Source organism: Ailuropoda melanoleuca, chromosome 10 (genome assembly GCF_002007445.2).
Source record: "Ailuropoda melanoleuca isolate Jingjing chromosome 10, ASM200744v2, whole genome shotgun sequence".
Lineage (NCBI taxonomy): Eukaryota > Metazoa > Chordata > Mammalia > Carnivora > Ursidae > Ailuropoda > Ailuropoda melanoleuca.
Genome location: NC_048227.1, coordinates 11647768 through 11663675, shown reverse-complemented (window position 1 = coordinate 11663675; position 15908 = coordinate 11647768).

The window sequence follows — 15908 nt, the reverse complement described above, 5'->3', positions numbered from 1 at the left end:
GGAAGTGTGGCACCTGCAAAGGGGTCAAAAAGCATGCAAAGTACAACAGCTGTGGGGCAGAATTGAGGGTTCGCTGACCCAGCAGCCATTGCCGTCCCCTGTCTCCCTGCCACCTTCCCCTGCAGGGCACCAAAGTGTTAATGGGATTCTTCAGCTTTCACTGCAGCTAGGAGTGGCCCTGATGTCGCCAAGCAATGGCCATTAACCACCAGACTTGGTGTTTTGTGAGGGTAGGGAACTTCCTTGGACTGATTCTCAAACTTGAGCATGTATGAGAACCACCTGGAAGGCTGGGAGCCCGAGCATCTGTATTTCTGACAAGCACCCAGGTGATGCTGATGGCGCTGACATGGGGACCAGACTTTGAGAAGCGTGGCGTTAGCTAGGCTGCAAGTCAGGAGACAATGATTTGCAGTGGACCACAAGCCTAACAAAGGCCACGTCTGAGACCAGGCGGGGACACCTCAACAGATGTCGGCATGGAGGGCTGACCACAGCTGAGCATTTGGCAGAATGCTTCGTCTTGAAAGATGGTTTCATAAAACTAAGAGGGTGATGTTCTGGAACCTAAAAGCCATGTCAGGGAACCAGGGTGGTGTGCGGGGAGTCAGGAAGGAACACTCATTTAACTGAGTCCACTACGCATTAGCAAGATCACGTTTTCAGCTACAGGGGAAAAATGGGGGCTCGGGACAGAAATTGAGTTCAGCCTAGAAAAATAAAGTTAAAATTTCTTGAGAATTTATACTTACTTATTCAAAAGGGTCTTAATTTGGGGAGGGAAGAATGAAAAGCCCACAGGGAAGGATTAAATGAATAGTGTTCAATTTAATTTACTGTTTATAATTTCTAGATGAGTGAAAATTGACTGTAATTGGCAGCCTGAAGGAGGATAGTTTCAAAATTCATTAAAAGAGACACGGGTCAAATTCACAAAAAAGGGTTCTGCTGGGATCCCTTCATGACTAGGATCTCACAGTCCCAAACCTCTCTCATCTCCCTGCTTCAAACTATTTGCTACAACAGAATGCTGGTGTAATACACAGAATTTGGGCATCTCCTTACAATGGGATTTGGCCTGTAGTGTGTGATGATGTGTGTGAACACACTTTCCTAATTGAAAGACAAGACTTTGTGAAACATGGCATAATGAAGGGCCAAGTAAATGATATTCACCTGCCCATATAGTATAGGTATGTGCCAAGCACTGGTTGTAGGTTGGCGTGTGCTGGGAGGATGCAAACGTGGCTGTGATATCTCTCCAGATAGATTTTAAGTTCCTTGAGTGGAGGGGTTGTGGTTAGGTGGGGGTAAGGGCAAGTGCTTTACACGCTGTTTATGAAGGGCAGACTAGGGGCACTTGGCTGGCTCAGTCAGGAGAGCATGAGGGTCATGAATTCAAGCCCCATGTTGGGTGTGGATCCTACTTAGAAAAACAAAAACAAATAACTGAAACCAAAGGGCAGAAATCGTGGGAAGCAGACACTTCGTAAATTGAAATGGCTCACGTTGGAAGGTCCCTTGAAGAATGGGTGGGTTTTTTGATAGCAAATATCAGGTACTCTGGCATCATAAAGAGCCCTGAAAGTCCATTCGTCCAACCACTCACCTGAAGCCTTTCATGGCCACCCAGCATTTCTACAAATAGTTCCTGCATCTTGTGGTCTCATCTGTTCATTCATTTGCTTGTTTAGCACATTGTTAACTAAGACCACGTGTGGGCCAGATACTGTGTCCAGTGCTAAGGAGGCTGTGAGATTAGGATCAAAGCCACATGCCCTGGTGCTTACAGCCCAGTAGGGGAGACATCAAGCAATGCAACACAGGTAGCAATGTAAACTTCTGAGGCAGCCAAAGCGTTCTGGAGGCAATGAGTCATCTGGTGCTAAGGCAGCCTGGAATAAGGGCAATGATCTGCTCTCTGAAGGGTCAGAGCCTGTGCCTAAAGAGATAGGAAGGATGAACTAGGTAAAGAAGGGAGGGAAGAGCACTCCAGGCAAAGGGAACTGCCTGGGCTAGGGTCTTGAGGCAGGAGAGTTGGGTGGGAGATTCTGAAGGGGTAGAGGGAGCAAGGAGAGGGCTAGAGGGGAGGATGGAGAGGTCGGGGGAGGGAACCAGCAGTGGGTAGAGCATCAGAGGCAGCACAGAGAATTGTGGTTTTGTATCCCAAGGACACTGAAGAGCCTCAGAAGGGTTTAAAGCTGGGGTTTGAGTAGGGATTGAGTGGTAGGGGAGAAATGTGTGGGATACAGGGATTACGTGTGTGTGTGTGTGTGTGTGTGTGAGAGAGAGAGAGAGAGAGAGAGAGAGACATAATCACACCTGTGCTTTGAAAAGACGATTCTGTGGGATTTTGAAAAGTATCCATTGACAGGAGACTCCCTACCTGTCCATTTCAGACAGCCCTGTGGGTCAGGAAATATAATAGGCCACGTGTCTTCGGATGTTTCGAGATAATTAGCATGAACCTACATGCTTTCTGAAGGCTAACCAGACCCTAATCCTCCCTCCATTTCTTGTTGGACTTTACCGGAAGTCCTCTCACCACCTGGCCTTTTGCCACAGATCCCGCTACAGTAAGACCTACAGCATAAGGTTCCTGAAGGGCAAAGCTCAGAGTGAACCCAGATCCACAGTATGGTCTGACTGGAACATGCCCATCACCTCTCATTCTAGAAGCTCCGCTTTCAGTGCGAGCTAAGATCGTGTTAATTTTTTTGGCAGTCAGATCACACTATTGACCCGTGCTGAGCTTACTGACAGCTCTAACTCCCCAGGCTTTTCATATAAACTGCAACGACACACCGTTCCCTCTTCCCACACACGTGCCTTTTGGACCCAAGGGCAGAACCTTACATTTGTTCCAATTAAATTTTATCTTGTTAAACCCGGTTCATCACTCTATCCTGTCAAAAATGCCTGGAGCCCTTATTAGGTTTTCCAAAATATATGTACTCCCACAAGTTTCCACCCATCAATCTACACATATTTGAATGCCTTTTCTGTGTCAGCTCTCTTCTTGGTATTGAGGATTTAGAGATGTTTGAGACTCTGCCGCTGTCTTCAGAGCACTCATAGACATGTAAAAAGGCAAATAGAACACAATGCATTGGGTGCAATAAACGAGGCACTGGATTTTATGGTAGCAGGTAGAAGTCCCTCATCCAGACCTGGAGGACAGCGTGGGGCATAAGGGAAGGCCCCCTGCTGGGGTGGCACCCTCAATAAATCCTGCCTGAAAAGTAGGAGAGCAGAAAATGGAGGATACATGGCATTTCAGGCAGAAGGTAAAGGCTCAGAGGCGAGAAAGAGAGAGAGAACATGGTGCATTGAAGGACCAGAAAACACTTCCGTAACGGGAGTATAATGTACCGTTGGAAATAGTGAGGCCCCATCATGAAAGACTGAAGGCTTTGGACTTCATTCTTGTGGAAGTATAAAACCATAGATTTGAGTTGAAGAAACACCACTCAGGCTGTAGATTGAAGGGATTAGGCATATGTAGAGGTGGAGAGGGCATTGGGGCTGTTACAGTGCTTCTGGTGAGGGCTGATGGGGGTGGTGTTGATGGAGAAAAGTATATAGATCTGGGATTGGCTCAAAAGGTCATGGTAGTGTTTGGGATGGAGGAGTGAAAGTTGATGCCCAGAATCCCAGCCTTGGCACCTGAGTACATTGTGGTGATTTTCATTTGGATAAGGAATTAAGAAGGAGAACAGTATTAGTGTGGGCATTTGAGGTTGAACCACTGTGAGGGATATGGTTAGAGATATCCAGAAGACAGCTAAATAGCATGGAAGGCATCTATTCATGTGGTCCAGAGAAAGCCGGACTGGAGATACGGATTTGGGGACCACCAGCCCAGAGACAATAGTTGAATGTGGAATGGATGATAATGTTCAGGGATAGCTTGTGGAGTACAGAGAAAACTGAGATGGAGCCTTGTGAGGTCAGCATCCATCCATCCAACCCATACACCCATCCATCCAACCATTCATCCATCTTTCTATCAACATCCCATCCATCCATCCATCCATCTATCCATCCATCCATCCATCTATCCATCCATCCATTCATCCATCCATCCATCCCATCCACCCATCCATCCAACCATTCATCCATCCTTCTATCAACATCCCATCCATCCATCCATCTATCCATCCATCCATCTATCCCATCCACCCATCCATCCAACCATTCATCCATCCTTCTATCCACATCCCATCCATCCATCCATCCATCCATCCATCCATCCATCCATCCATCCGAGTACCTTCAATTGGCCAAGGAGAGTGATAGATATCCTCAAGGGGATTGTAAGGGAGGAGATAGGAAATAAACACATATAACAAATAAGAAAATGAGATAACTTCAGTAATCAACAAGTGGCAAAAGTGGCAAAAAGCAGTTAAAATAGGGTAATGTGGAAGAGAATGACTAGGTGATGTTGCTTTGGCTACAGTGCTGAGGGAAAGAGAAGTGGCATCCCACTGAGACCTGAATGAGAAGGATGAAGTCATGTGACAATCTGGGGAACAGCCCGAGATGACTAAGGAACAGCGGGTCTAAAGCTCCAGAGACAGTAGTCAGCTTGGCCTTTGTGAGTGAGAGAAACCAGAATAGCTAGAGTATAGTGAACAAGAAGAGGGAGAGTGAGGTATGATGTACGGTATGTGGGGGGGGGGACTTGTAAGTCACCTAGAATCTTACAGACCTTGCTGAAGAATTTGGGCTTTATTCTGGTTGTGATGGGAAGACTCGTCTAAAGCTCCAGAGACAGTAGTCAGCTTGGCCTTTGTGAGTGAGAGAAACCAGAATAGCTAGAGTATAGTGAACAAGAAGAGGGAGAGTGAGGTATGATGTACGGTATGTGGGGGGGGGGACTTGTAAGTCACCTAGAATCTTACAGACCTTGCTGAAGAATTTGGGCTTTATTCTGGTTGTGATGGGAAGACTCGGGGGGAATTTGCATTTGGGACATTGTGTCATCTGATTTATGATTTGGAAAGATCGTACTAGCTGCCATGTGGTTGAATTCTTGTGGGGGACAAAATTGAGGGCAGGGAGGTCAGTTGGAACACTGGTACTGGTCTGGTGAGATGATGGTTATTTGACTAGGGAAGTAGGAGAGAAGTGGGAGAAAGGGTGATATTCCCTATGAATTTTGAAGAATTAGCTGAAGGAATATACTTAAAGATTGGATGTGGGGGGTGAGCAAAAGAGCAATCAAGGATACATCTGGGTTCTGTGCACAATTGGATGATGGCAATGCTATTTGCTGAAACAGGCAAGCCTTGGGCACGGAGTGGTTTTTTTCTTTTTGTGGGAGGTGGGAGTGTGTGGTCTGCCTTTTGCCAAGTTAAGTTTGAGTTTTCTCTTCATCATTCAAATGGCTATGTGGGGTGGGAAGCTGGAGATACGAATCTGCAGCTGAGAGAGAGGTAGGATTGCAGAGACAAATTTGAATGTTGCAATCACACTGAGGCCAAATTCAAAGCTATGGGAAAACAAGAACGGGTGCAAACTTGCAGAGTGAGAGAGAAGAGAAAATGAGTAGCAGGGGACAGGGTCTGTTGAGAAGACTGGGAAGGAGATCAAGGGGCAGGAAGGGTGGGTTTTAAGAAAAGAGGTCAATTTATGGGGCATCTGGGTGGCTCAGTCGTTAAGTGTCTGCCTTCGGCTCAGGTCATGATCCCAGCGTTTTGGGATCGAGCCCCGCATCGGGCTACCTGCTTAGCGGGAAGCCTGATTCTCCCTCTTCCACTCCCCCTGCTCGTGTCACTGCCTCTCTCTGTGTCAAGTAAATAAATAAAATCTTAAGAAAAAGAGAGAGTTCAATTCAGATAAGGACTGGAAAACATTCACTGACTTCAGCAAAAGACAGGGCAGTGCTGACGTTTGCTAGCATGTTTTGGTAGCATTGCGGGTTGAAGAGTAAGTGGGAAGAGAGGANTGAGTTTTCTCTTCATCATTCAAATGGCTATGTGGGGTGGGAAGTTGGAGATACGAATCTGCAGCTGAGAGAGAGGTAGGGTTGCAGAGACAAATTTGAATGTTGCAATCACACTGAGGCCAAATTCAAAGCTATGGGAAAACAAGAACGGGTGCAAACCTGCAGAGAGAGAAGAGAAAATGAGTAGCAGGGGACAGGGTCTGTTGAGAAGACTGGGAAGGAGATCAAGGGGCAGGAAGGGTGGGTTTTAAGAAAAGAGGTCAATTTATGGGGCATCTGGGTGGCTCAGTCGTTAAGTGTCTGCCTTCGGCTCAGGTCATGATCCCAGCGTTTTGGGATCGAGCCCCGCATCGGGCTACCTGCTTAGCGGGAAGCCTGATTCTCCCTCTTCCACTCCCCCTGCTCGTGTCACTGCCTCTCTCTGTGTCAAGTAAATAAATAAAATCTTAAGAAAAAGAGAGAGTTCAATTCAGATAAGGACTGGAAAACATTCACTGACTTTAGCAAAAGACAGGGCAGTGCTGACGTTTGCTAGCATGTTTTGGTAGCATTGCGGGTTGAAGAGTAAGTGGGAAGAGAGGATCTGAGAAGTTACTGCACATCTTTTTCAATGACCTTTACTCTGAAGGGTAGCAGAGTGATGGGGTATTAGCTACGGGAGAAACAGTAAGGGTGAAGGAGTTCCTAAAAGAATAACACTATTTTTTTTTTTTTTAATGGGAGAGACTGGAACTTATTTAAGGGCAATGAAAATGAACAATGGGGAGGAAGGAGCATGAATTTCAGGAGATTGAGAAGGTAATTGATGGAGTAAAGGCTCTGAGGAAGAGGGAGAAAGGAGTTTCCGGTGCTACTTGGTAGGATAGCCTCACACAGCGGGGTAGAGCTCACGCATTGGGTTGGGAGAGTGGGAAAAGATGGCTATCAAGCTGAATAAGTTTCACCTGATGGATCCTGGGACGAGGAAGCAAAGCCATCCCCTAAAAGAAAAGGGGAAGGTGGCAGGTAGAGAGTGGAGAAAGAGAGTCTATGGTATTTTAGTAGAAGGACACTTACACAGGATATGGGTCCAGTTCTGGATGGAGACCACAGTCCAAGGGAGATGCAATTTTTGTTCAGTGGAGTTTGGCAGGTGGTGAGGGTAAGAGAAAAGGAAAACCATAGGGACTGATGAAGACATACCCACTATTCTTAGCTGGGTTATGTCAAGTACTTTGGTTAGGACAAGCCAAGGACAGATCCCTGTGGCGTACTTGCCAGAGTGTTCCTTCCGACTGATTTAATTCAAAAGTAAATATTCTTCCAGTCTGGCAGTCTCTCAAGAAGTTAAACATACGGTTACCAGATCATTCTACAATTCCACTTTTAGGTATACACCCAGGAGAAAGGAAGGCATATGCTCACATAAAACTTGTACACGAATGTTGAAAGCAGATTATTCATCATTGCCCCTAAAGTGGAGACAACCCAAATGTCCATCAACTGGTGAATAGCTAAACAAATGTGCTATGTCCATGCAATGGAATATTATTCAGCCACAAAAAGGAACGAAGTACTGATATATTCTACAGCATGGATGACTCTCGAAAACATTAAGGTAAGTGAAAGAAGCCAATCACAAAAACCGTGCGTTATATGACGTCATTCATATAAAATGTCTAGAACAGGGAAATATATAGAGACAGAAGGTGGGTTAGTGGTTGCCTAAGAATGAAGGGGCAGGGGGGTAGGGAACAGCAACTAACAGGTATGGACTTTCTTTTGGGGATGATGGAAGTGTTCTAAAACTGATTGTGGTGATGGCTGAACAACTCTGTGACTACTCTGAAAGTTTTTGAATTGTATACTTTAAATCCCAAATTGTGTGGTATGTGAATTAAATCTCAATAAAGCTGTTAAATAGTTTTTCAATAGTCATTCAATGAGACTAGAAATTACTTTTTATTTTAATTTATTTTTTAAAAAGATTTTATTTATTTATTTGAGACAGAGAGAGAGAGAACATGAGCCGGGGGGTGCAGAGGGAAAGGGAGAAGCAGGCTCCCTGCTGAGCAAGGAGCCCGACACTGGGATCATGACCTGAGCCAAAGGCAGATCCTTAACCGACTGAACCACCCAGAAGCCCCTTATTTATTTTTTTATTAAAAATTTTTAATTATTTTAGAGAGAGATAGCGAGCCCAAGTGAGGGGTGGGGAAGAGGAAGAGGGAGAGAAAATCCCAAGCTGACTCTGGGTCAGAGTGAGGACCCTGACGTGGGTCTCCACCTGACCATCCTGAGATCGAGGACACTTAACTGACTGAGCCACCCAGGCAACCTTACTTTCTGTTTTAATAACTAGCCTTTCTTATGCACAAGAGATCCTGACGGAGCTAGTACAGCACGTTGACCACATTCCCCTGATCCATTTCCCCTCTGATTTGGGTCATATCTGATCGGGTCCCTTGCCGAAAAGCTGGAAATGTAGAGAAGAACCGAGATTAGGCACAGACCCGTCTGAGGAGCCCAGGGGAGTTTTCTTCTGGTATCTTCTTAATGGAAGCCCGTCTAGACAAGTGGTTAGTCACAGATGACCATGAGGGGGAGACCACATAGATGGTGTAAACTGAGGGTCCTGATAGGAGGATCCGGATGGGTAGGAAGGTGGTTGGCTTTGGGGCTGCCATTTGGGCTCAGAGTCAGGGCTCCTGAATCTGGGGAGGAGGAGGCCAAGGGGGCCAGGGAGCTTGCTAGAGTAGGTGTTCAGGTCAAGGTCTAAGGTCCCTCTCCCTGAACAGAAACACAGGGGGTAGGGCGGTTATCTGGACTCAGGCGTGAGGTCAGGTGCAGGTCATTAGCAACAGTGCCCCAGGGCCGAGCCCCAGGAGGCAAGGCTTTTTGCCTCCGGGCAGCCTTGGTTCTGAGTACTGGCAGAGGGAGGGGAGCGGCCCGGCAGGGTGTGGGGTGGGCAGGAAGCAGCCTCAGACGTGTAAAGAGAAGAAAGTCTGCAATGCCAAGGACCACATGTAGCCTGACATCAAGGGCTCCTGTACCCACTGGGAAAACAGGATGCGGGGCTAACCTGGCACAGCACATTCATAATGAATCCTCGCTGCTTCCTTTTTAAGTGCTCACACCCCGTCCTTTCTAGAATCTTTCCTGGATCAACATGAAGCACACTTGTTTGCATGCCTCTTGGTTTCAGAGGCAGGATTCCAATCTTTTTTAGCTGCCTCAGAAAATTGGCAAGACACGCTCTCCGATCTAGGGGTGGGAAGGAGGGAAGCTTTCAAACAGGAACTGGGCAGCCCCTGGGGGACCCCTTTCCCCACCACCATCCTAGCTCCCCTAGCTTTTCCTCCCCGCAAGCTGCTGAGATGTCCCCCAGATCCTCGGGGGCCTCCAGGATGCCAGCCAGTGCCGTCTTCCAATTGATTAATGCCTTTGCCCTCCAGCTTGTCAAATAGAGGTGAAGATTGCTTTTGCGTTTTGGGGAAGCATAACTCAGCTTGTCCATCTTCAGGTCTGCCCTCCGCCCGTCCTGCTTCTGACTCCACCACGTTCTAATCAATAGGATCTTAGACTCCCTTCGGAGTTCGTTCAGTTCGGGACATTCGCACTTTCCAGCCTGAATGCTCAGGGGCAGAGCCCACTTCTCTGGAACGCTGGGCTCTGCTTTTCGCTGTTCGTTCTGTCTCTTTCGGAACAACGGAACAAGGAACAACGATTACTCTGACAGGCACAAAGGAACAAAATAGGAGATGAAAGACAGGGCGTTTTAGGAAGGAGCTAATGCCTGGAGACATTCGGGAATGGACAAGAGCTGGTCTGGACTCCAGGCTTGTCGTGGACCTCCAAGGACAGAGGGAGGTCTGGGAGGACATGGTCATTTGGGGCCAAGGCACACAGGGCTCTGGGTGTCAGACTGAAGAACTTAGGGTTCATTCCGGAGGCCACGAAGAGCTAGGGGAAGGCTTGGATTAGGGCAGGAGAGGATGAGGTGCTGGGTGTGCGGCAAGGTGGATGGGGCACTGGAGCGAGCGGAGCTGGAGGTGGCGAGGCATCAGGGGATGTCGTACAGAGTCAGCGAGGAGGCAGCTGTCGGCGCGGGAAGGAGGGGCCAGAGAGGCAGAAGGAGGCCATGCAGGCAAAGTGAGCTTCTCTTTAGGGTCACCGAACATGAGGACCAGCACCCGACCGGTGAGCTTCGGCAACTCTGTGCCCCGGGCAGTTCCCAGTTGTGCCATGCTGACTTTGTGCCTAAGACCCATGGAACATTAGCCAGTCCCAAATTGTGTTTGGGTTGAGACTCCTGATTTCCAATGAATGGTTTAACTCTTTAAGGATTATTAAACTTTCCTTTAATTTTCTGTAAGGTTCTTTGAGATCTTGAGAATACATAGAGGCATAATTTTAACTCGGTGCAGTTTCATGCTGGAAACAGCCCCTTCCTCTCTCGTAGGTTTTTTTTGTTTGTTTGTTTTGTTTTTTGTTTTTTTTTTTGCTGGTGTTGGGAGAGGTTGGCTGGGATGAATGCCCTTTACTGGGTTTGAGGCCCTTGGGTGGAGGGTCGAAGACCAGAGGCTGAGAAAACTATTCTCCACTTTCTTGCAAAGTCTAGTCTGAGGACCAGAAGCATCAGTTCTGCCCTGAGAAATGCAGAACTCCAGGCTGCAACATAGACCTCACAGAATCATAATCTGTATTTTAACTGGGCCCCTGTGTGATCCCTTGGCCATTAAAATTTGAGAAGCAGACTAGATGTACCCCATACCCACTAAATGAGAATCTCTGGGGGTGGGACCCAAACATTTTTTTTAAGGTTTATTTATTTATTTGAGAGAAAGAGAGAGAGAATGTGAGCAGGGGGGAGGAACAGAGGGAGAGGGAGAAAATCCTCAAGCAGACTCCACGCTGAGCAGGGAGCTTGACGCTGGGCTCGATCCCAGGACCCTGATATCCTGACCTGAGCTGAAATCAAGAGTCAGACACTCAACTGACTGAGCCACGGGCACCCCCGGACCTAAACGTTTTTAACAAGCTCCCAGGTAATGCTGTAGCTCAGGGTCCAGGGACCACACCTTTAGTAGCAAGATTCTAGAGAACATCCTGGTCTCGGATTGTTAGCGGGGGTCATGAGTCGTGTGGAGTTATGGAGGAGTCTACACAACGCCCAACACCCTTGGCAACTTCAGGCGCAAGCCTGGGACACACCTTGGAACCTGCATGAGTTTCCCACACAGGGACTGGTGACATTACAGTCCTTGAGGGGCATTACGCAGTACCCCTTTGTGGCCTGCCAGAAATAACCTCAGGACCCTTTGACAAGGGTGACTCTTCTTCTTGAGTAAGTTGGGGGGTTTGGATTCACTGTAATGTGACCCCGCTTTACCCTTCTCAAACGGTAAGACCCGACATATTAGGTAGAGATTTTTATCTGTCGATCAATCAACCAATTGATTGATCTATCATTCATCTGCCTATCTATCACTTTCCTCATTGCTAATGAACATCGGCTTGCTAATTGTTTTTGTTCAGAATAGTCTGCAATGGGCCATGCACTGTTAAACTTTTCCAGGAGGGTAGAAGACAGGTTTCTAAAGACGGCATACAGGAAGGAGTGTTCATTCATTCTCCGTATGGGACAGCAACTGCAAATCCCGGGTGCATCAAGAAACACGCAGAACAGCCACTCATAGGAGGCCGCAAGGCCCAGCCCTTTGCTGCCAGTGCCCTGGATGCTTTAAGAATTTGTGATATGATTTAGAAGCTTTGCCATGAGATAAAGTGTCCTGTGTCCTTAGGCTTTGTGGCAATTCACTTAGAATTCCGTGCAGACTCATGTTCAGCTATGGAAATCAGGGGCGCCTTCCCTGACAACCGTGCCTTGTTAGTGAGCGCAAACCACCCACTAATGGCCTCAGAACAGGAGCTCCTGGGCCTTGTGCGGTGGCAAATTGGCCCCACTGGAAAGGCAAGCTGGAATGAGCGGCACCGTGACGCAGCCCTGGAGTTGGAGAAGCCTGGTCTCCCCACCCCCAAGCAGATGCGAGCCCTGCGTGAGTCCCTTGGCATTCTGTGGGGCAGATGGTTTGACAGGCGCAGCTGCCAGCGCCACCAGGAGTGGCGATGCCTCGGATCTCACCCACCCAGAAGTAAGGGAACAAAACGTCTCCACACCCTTCCAGCAACTCTCTTCTGCCAGTGTTTATGACTCCTCTCCGACTAGAAACAGAGCTGCGAGAGCTCCGACTCTGCCCTCCCTTCCCTCCTTCCAGCAGCTGGGCCTCGCTGGGCGTGGCTTTGTCCAGGAGCCTGATGTCCTTTCCCAACATCCGGCCGGCATGGGGCCGGAGGATCACTGGGCACACAGGGCAGGCACTGAGGATAAGGCAGGCAAGGGTGAGAGCTGGGCTAGCTCTAGCACAATGTCTGAGAGAGAGCATCTGCCAGTGCCATTATCGATGCTAGAAGGGATGGGCTCTGAAGAACCCACCAGTCAGGGTTGCTCGGCGGCAGGGCATATGGGTGGCGGCCAGTATGTGGTGGTTGGGCTAGGTGGAGCAGCGTGTTGGCCTGTGGGCTAGGCTCTGACCCGAGGCAGGCCTGAGAGCACCTGCTAGGACATATGATCAGAGCCAAGGATGGGATTGTAAACAGGCATTGCAGAAAGCAGGAGCTGGGGTGAGGGGAGGGAGGCAAGGCTGCTGCTCCTGGGGCCTCCCAGAGGGATTGGATCAGGGTCTGGTTGGCATCAATGGGGAACCAGGGGCGGGGCCTCCCAGGACACGGGCTGGGACGCAGGGTCCTGGGACTGGGAGATTAACTTCAGGCTCACTTCCCAGGGCATAGCACTGGGGTTACTGGTGGCCACCCTGATTTGCTCAGGACCGGTGCCAGTTTCGATAGGAGCCTCTGAGTTTGCATGGGAGCTTTGCAGTCATCAGTCCGGAGAGCCGGAAGCTGAAGCTGCACCAGGAAGTAGAGCTGGCGGTCCTTCAGACTCAATCCGTGACCTAGCTCTCTCTTCCTTTAAAGCCCCTTTGAGATGCCCTCACCTCCTTATTTCTGTTCCCTGGTGCCGGACCCGCCCCTTCACATCCTGCTGGCTGCCCTGTGCATCTTTTCCCAGAGCCATTCCCCGGAGAGGCAGGGCTGGGTCATCTTAGTGATTGGTACCCCAGCCCTGGGATAATCTCACCTTGCCTCAATGTGCTCATCTGTAAAACTGACATAATCATCATGTCTACTTCATAAGACTGATATGGGGATTAAATGGATTAATATACTGAAGTTTTTAAAATAATGCCTGGCACATAGCAAGTGCCATGTAAGTGTTGGCTGCTGCCACCACCACTACTGTTATTATGCTCCTATGCCATACACTCCCGTCCATTGAAAACACCCTTTAGCCTCTGGATGCAAGCACTCAGCAAGTGCCGTGGTTTCTACTGGTAAGTGCGTTCCCTACCCTATTGCAACTGTCTGCCACGTGTCATTTTAGCCCTTATCACCTCTTGCCTAGAAATAGCCCTCAGATTGGCCTCCTTGGATGGGCAATTAAGTCCGCCTCTGAGCCCTTTTCCACTCTGCCTCCAAGAGGGCTATTTTTAGAAAATGCAAATCAGATCATGCCATTTTTGTCTTACTTGCAGTGACCCCACATTGCCTGAGGAATGAGATTCACCTTTCGTCCGACCCCCAAGCCATCTTCTGAGCCCTCTGCCTACGTGCCTTGTGCTCCAGTGATATCCCAGGGCTTGCTCTTCCCCATCTGCCTCCTTCCATGTTTGCCCTTCTGCTTGGAATTAATGAACTTTCCTTCCTTCCTTCCTTCCTCTCCCCCAACCACACCTTCTCCTCCTCCTACTTCTCCTCCTCCCTCCCCCTCCCCTTTCTTCCTCCTCCTCCTCTTCCTCCTCCTTTTTCTCCTCCTTCTTCTTTTCCTTCTTCTCCTCTCTCCCTGCCAAGTATACTCTTAGTCCAACTTGAAAGCACAGAGAGGGCAGTCTTTCCCAGTTCCCTGAGTGCACATAGACAGTACATAGCAGGCCTCACAGACAAAGATAGAATCTTACTCTCTGTGCGTCTCTCAGATGTGGTATAACCCCAACATGGGCAGGAACACAAAGGGAGCTCGAAGGTCCTGTCCTGCCATGACAAGGGTGTGAAAGTGAGTCATGGGAAGTGAGCTGAAGTCAGTCATAGCGATAGTGAAGGAGACTTTGCAGGTAGCATTAAACGGGATGTTTTCCCAATTCTGTCCAAAATGTCAGGGGCCTGGCAGCACCCAGGGACAAGGCATTCCAGATGACAGCTGTGGGTACAGAAGAGTGAAACCCCTTATTTGTTTATGTATTTATTTATTTTAAAGATTTATTTATTTATTTGAGAGAGAATGAGAGCGAGGGCACACACAGAGAGAGGGAGGGAAAAGCAGACTCCTCACTGAGCAAGGAACCTGATGCGGGGCTCGATCCCAGGACGCTGGGATCATGACCTGAGCTGAAGGCAGACACTTAACCAGCTGAGCCACCCAAGCGCCCCAAGTGAAACCCCTTAGTTTCAGCTTTGTTGAAGTCCCATGAGGATTATCCAGAGCAAGAGGTACCAGAAATCAGTCTCAGACTAGCTCCAGCTCCTGCTGCTGTGAGCAGCCGGGGACAGAGATTCTGGAATTCTCTGAGGGGATGACATCAACCCTTATACAAGGAAATGGCCAAGTCTGCCTGCATTAGTGAAGGATGTGAAACAGTGGGAACCAGCAAGGAAGCACGAGGTTTCCCCACAGGTGAAAGGGCCCATGCAGGGCAAAGCAAGCTACTCCTTGCTACCAGGAGCTGTGGTTTGGTCACTACTGCTATTGAACAAGCAGCTCAAACCTTAATGGGTACTTGTGGATTTGCAATTTTATGCCCAAGTCTGCAGGGAGATGGTGGGAAAGGCTTGTCCTTGCTCTGTGTGGTGTCAGCTGGGGTGATGTGGCTGGAGACTGGGAATCTCTTTCAGGGCCCCCTTCCATTGCTGGCAAGTCAATGCTGGATGTCAGCTGGGAGCTCAGTGAGGGTTGAGGCCTGGGACTTTGGTTTCCCTCCACATGGACCTCTCCGCTGGCTGTGAAGGCTTCCTCACAGCATGGTGGCTGGGCCCGCAGAGAAACAAGGGAGCTGGGTGCTGGGAAATGTTTAACGATTGGCTTCCCAGATGGGAAAACCCTGATTTTTAGTGTTTGCTGATTTCCATGGTGTAAATACTACCACTGTGGTCAATTTCAAGCCACTGAATGCAGGTGGGGTGAGATGTGCCCAGTGGCTCTGGGAGCTTGTATGAGCCGACTCTGGCACTCATGGGTGGGAACTGCCCTGGCCATGGAGGTCACATAAGTGTCACTCCTGCTGCAGTCCACAGATATACCCAAATTCAAGAGGGAGGAATTTTGACCCCATCTCCTGATGGGAAGGGTATCAAAGTCACATTGTAAGAAGAGCCTGTGCAATGGGAGCTATTTTTGCTGCAATTTGGAAAGTACAGTGGACCCCAAACTATACAGATGCAAAAGTTGAGAGAAGCCAGATGGATAATGTAAATTATCGGAGGGCTCAGATGTCAGGTGACAAGAGCAATTGACACAGGTGTCCTCAGTGTCAGGGAGAAGGAGGGGATGGAGGAGGTGCTGGTGACACAGAATCACCCATGCTGGGAGTGCCAAACACACACTCTGGGGCCAGAGTCAGCCCTCAGGCTGCTTGTTGGCAACCTTGGGTTTAACAGCTTATAACTCAGGAAAAATTAGAGGAAATAAATTAATCCTTTCCATATATATGTTTATATTACGTACATATAATATTTAAATATATATTCATTATATTATATATAACATTACATATATTATTAAATATATATATTTAAAGGACATTAACTTTTTTTTTAAAGATCTTATTTATTTATTTGACAGAGAGAGAGACAGCCAACGAGA